This window comes from Eriocheir sinensis, chromosome 9 (assembly GCF_024679095.1).
Source record: "Eriocheir sinensis breed Jianghai 21 chromosome 9, ASM2467909v1, whole genome shotgun sequence".
NCBI classification, from domain to species: domain Eukaryota; kingdom Metazoa; phylum Arthropoda; class Malacostraca; order Decapoda; family Varunidae; genus Eriocheir; species Eriocheir sinensis.
Window position 1 is genome coordinate 15,396,445 of NC_066517.1, and position 4,976 is coordinate 15,401,420.

Sequence of the window (4,976 nt, forward strand, 5' to 3'; positions counted from 1 at the left end):
GCCTTCCAACAGGCTGCCAGCGAGGCCATACCACTAACGAGGCTCTCAGGCACCTTCCACAAAGATCACTGGATCTATGGTGAACGAGTGCGGGAGCTCAACTACCGCCTCAACACAGCCAGGAAAACCTACCGCAAACGCCCCACCTCCCCCAACAGGCGTTACTTGCAGGCTGTCGCCAAACACGCTTGCGTCACCAAGCGGCGATTACGAGAAGAGGCCTGGCTCCAGTGGTGCCAGGGTCTGGATGCACACTCCACCCTGGGGGAGATGTGGACCAAACTACGCTCTGTCTCTCGCCCTTGCCCCCCTTGTCCACCAACTCACCCTAACCCACAAGAAGAAGCTGAGCGACTATCAGCCAGCTTTGCAGACCGCACCTCGCCCCACCAACTCCCACACACCACCAGGGAGATGCAGGAACTTCTGGCAGCAGGGAGGGCAGCTCTTGTGGAGGAAGCCTGCACAACTCCTGATGCAGCTGATGTTCCCTTCACCATGCAGGAACTGAAGGGCTGCCTCAAACGTGGTGGCGACACAGCTCCAGGAGCAGATGGAATCTCCTATTCCATGCTTAGACATGCTGGCTCAAAGGGCGAGAGCACCATACTACACCTTATTAACCTCTCCTGGTCAGAAAGCCGCATTCCCCAAGCCTGGAAGACAGCAGTGATTCAGCCCATCCCAAAACCCAAAGATCCCGGCTCCTTGCGCCCAATCTCACTGCTCAGCTGTTTAGGGAAGACAGCAGAACGTATGGCACTCCATCGCCTACAGTGGCGAACAGCTGACCTCCACCCATCCCTCTTTGCATACCTTCCACAAAGAGGCGCCACTGACTGCGTAGTTACCCTCCTCACCCACATGCGAAGAGGCCGGGGTATTGCTGTCTTCCTGGACTTGGAGAAAGCATTTGAGCTAGCCTCCCCTCTGGCAATCCTCTCTGCCCTTGCTCGCAAGGGGATCGGGGGAAGACTCCTTGCATGGCTGAGAGAGTTTCTCCATGGCCGTGGAGGGCAAGTCCGCTTCCAGGGACATGTTTCGAGGCGCTTCGACCACATCAATGGCACACCTCAAGGCAGTATCCTCAGCCCCTTCCTCTTCAACGTTCTCATGGAGGAGCTGATGAGCGTTGACTACGGAGAGGGGGCTAAGCTCCTCTGCTATGCTGACGACCTTGCCCTAGTCCTGAACCACCGAACCTGTCTCCATCAAGTTCCACACGCCCTCAACCAGCTCAACAGGAAGTGCACAGAACTAGGGCTCAAGATCAACTTTGAGAAGTCCAAGGTCATGCCAGTTGGCATGCCTTCCCCTGAACGGCCCTTCCAAATAGCAAACCAGGACCTCGCCTACACTACCACCCACCAGTACCTGGGTGTCTGGCTGGACAGTCACCTTCGGTTCGGCACTCAGGTACGCTATCTAAGAGAGCGCGCAGCAACTCGCACCAACATCCTGCGAGCTCTGTCCAAACAAAACACGGGGGCATCCTATCGTGTCTTACGCGCCTTCTACACACACGCCATACGGTCTATCATAGACTACTGCGCTCCTTGCCTGTGTTCGCTCTCCCCTGCACTCACAAAGAAGTTAGAGGTGGCACAAAATGACGCTCTCCGGGTCATTCTAGGAGCCCCGCCATGGACCCACCTGACCAACCTTCGCCTGGAAAGTGGCTTCCCATCACTCCACCACCGCATCCTTGCCCGAACATCCACTGTAGTTGGGAAGTTCATGAAGCAGCAACTACACGGCACAGTCTCCACACAGCTGCTTCATGCCTTCCAGAGACCACCACAAGCCACTCCAGACGGGGACTGGATACATGATGCCGCCGACGCAGTCCGTCACTTGGAAGTGGAGAGGCTTGTCTGCAGTGGCTCAGACCTGCCACACCCTGGCTACCACTCCCCTCCACCCTGGGTTCCTGGTCCATTCCAGATGAGCCTCCCTACCACCTCAGCTCCTAGGGCCTCTCACCCCATCACCCTCCGCCAAGAGGCTTTGCAGCGCGTGGCTTCGATGGACAACAGGACTGCCAGCCACCACTACACCGATGGCTCGCTGGGCGCCGATGGGTCTGTGGGGGCTGCCTTCGTGTGCGGAACCCAGACAGGACTGTGGCGCCTGCCACCGCAAGTCTCCATCCTGCAGGCAGAACTGGCAGCCATCCTCTGTGCCCTGCGTCACGCCACTGCCGATATGAACACCACCATCATCATCCACCTGACTCGCTGTCAGCCCTCAAGGTCCTGCAGGCAATGAGCGTCAGAGACAACACTCGGCTCATAACCACCATCCTCCATGAAGCCAACACCCTTGTCTCACTGGGCAAGAACATCATCCTGGACTGGGTGCCAAGCCACGTTGGTCTGAGAGGGAACGAGAAGGCTGACCGTGCTGCTGCCACGGCTCGGTCCCTTCCACAGATCACCTTCCCTCTTGCCCCCAGCCTGTCCTACATTAAGAACAAAGCATCCCAGGCGGCCCTCTCACTCACCCGACTAGAACACGAGGCCGTCCTGGCTCAGGGCTCTGCCTCTGCCTCGTGGTACAGCACGGCCACCCACCACAAGCCTGTCATACAGCTCCCCAACACCACACCCAACACCATCCTCGCCTCCATCCGCCGCCTCAGACTCGGGTTTGCCTGCTACGAGGAGGTGGCAAACAAGGATACCCCACCCTGCCCCCACTGCTGGCAAGCCACCCGGAAACCTCTGCTGCACTACATCCTGGAGTGCCCCCTCACCACCCCGCTGCACCCGCCCGGCCCACAGCTCCACCCTGACGACGACACGGCTCCCCAGACAGCAGCAGAGCGAGTGAGCATCACCCAAGACTCCACCCTAGCAGAGGTGGTGGCAAAATTCCCACCTCCTCGATAAGCTGAAAACTGAAGACATCCTCTGACGGGCCCGCCGGCCCGTGCCCTCCCCTGGGAGGACAAATCAACAACAACATCTCTCTCTCTCTCTCTCTCTCTCTCCCCAACACGGATCAAACAACAGATAAACAGAACCTCTTCACAGACGCGGACAAGCACACATGCAGACTTAATTACACTTATGTACAAGATCACAAACACTCACATTGACATTGATTCACATACATACTTACACAACGCAAACAGTCAATTAACGTACTCGAAACACACACAACCAAAAATCCCAAATATATCACACTTTAACACTGACGCATACAAGCACTCATATTTGTATACTTAACACGCACCATACGTGACTGGAACAGCCTCCCCTAACAGATTTTAGACTGCGGTACAATAGACTCAGAAAACAAATACACGTCACTTGATTAATTGTCACCACAACACACACTTAATTCACTTCCCCCCTCTGCACATTCGGCTCCCCTGTACCCCAACAGCCAACACAAATATTCGCGTTATGCATCTGATAGGTGCCCCGCTCATTATTATCAAGATCAAGAAGAGAGAGAGAGAGAGAGAGAGAGAGAGAGAGAGAGAGAGAGAGAGAGAGAGAGAGAGAGAGAGAGAGAGATTCAACTGCAGGGATGAGGAAATTATGTGGAATATAAACTTAATAATGATAATGTGTTGGTGCAGGTGGTCGCTGTGTGCGGGGCCGCTTGCGAAATCGATGGTGATTATTCTACAAAAAAAAAATAGTGAACGAGATGATGGTGGTGGAGATGGTGATGGCGCGCCAATCTCGATGTGATGACGGTAATGGTGATAAGAATAGAGGTGCACCACTGAGGGGCAACTTTACCTAGTGATCACTCGTGTGTTCCAGATGAAGATGATGATGAGGAGGAGGAAGAATAGAAGGGGAAAGATGTTGAGGACTGAACCAAAACAAAACAAAATACACAACACGCTAGAGTTCTCAATTCTCATATGGAGTAGCCCACACCGAATTAAGAGGAGTAGCCCATTTAAGATAGGGTAATTATTATCATTATTATTGTTATTATTATTATTATTATTATTATTATTATTATTATTATTATTATTATTATTATTATTTTTATTATTAATTGTAGTAGTAGTAGTAATTAGCAATAGTAGTAGTAGTAGGAGTAGTACGTAGTAGTAGTAGTAGTAGTAGTAGTAGTAGTAGTAGTAGTAGTAGTGAATAGGTGTTAACGTGAGTTATGCATCATTATACATCTGTGTACCATAGTCTTGGCCCACTGCCTGACCTTCACATGGTAGTATATCACCGTTGGCTCAATCCGCCGCGTGCCATCTTTCCCGCCCACTAGGATATTAATCATACCATTTATCCATTGCTTCCTATAACTTTTTTAAGCCTCTATGTTTTCATCGTATTTTCTTTGTGTCTGGCGGAGCATTGCCTGGAGGTGTCATCATGCAGGCCCGGGTGGTGTTCTTGCCCTCGGAGATGACATGCACAAGCTGCAGAGTATAGGCGCCGTGCCCCCGTCAGGGACATGGAGTTTGAACCCACAACAAAACCTCCGCAAACCACTCTGCAGACGCACGGAGAGGCTTCGAAGGCAATAACGCGATGCTCTTCTGTTTTCTGTAGCCGCCGGTGTTTGTTGTGGGTTAATAAATGGACATTATAAATAAAAATCATCAAGTAACTATCATCATATCAAGCAGTCAGCAACCTATGAACTTCACTCGCAAAGATAAGTTGAGGGAAAATAAAACAAATTAACCATAAATATTTACCATGCATGAAAAGCACAAAATAATTGCAGGATTCCACGCCTCTGAAGGGAGAAAACACGGGGGCAGACAACGAAATATGACAAAGTATACCAAAAAATAGAACAAAACCACAATGGGAGAGCCCAGCATGTAGCAGCAACACAAAACTAAAGGAAATTATAGGTGTTTGTTATGGGTTCAGAGGGCCGAGATTGTCGTACTCGGCCTCTACTGTCTACCGATTTCCGACCCATAAACTGTCTCCTCTACCCTAATAACTGGCTTCGTATACAGCTATCGTTGAAATGGT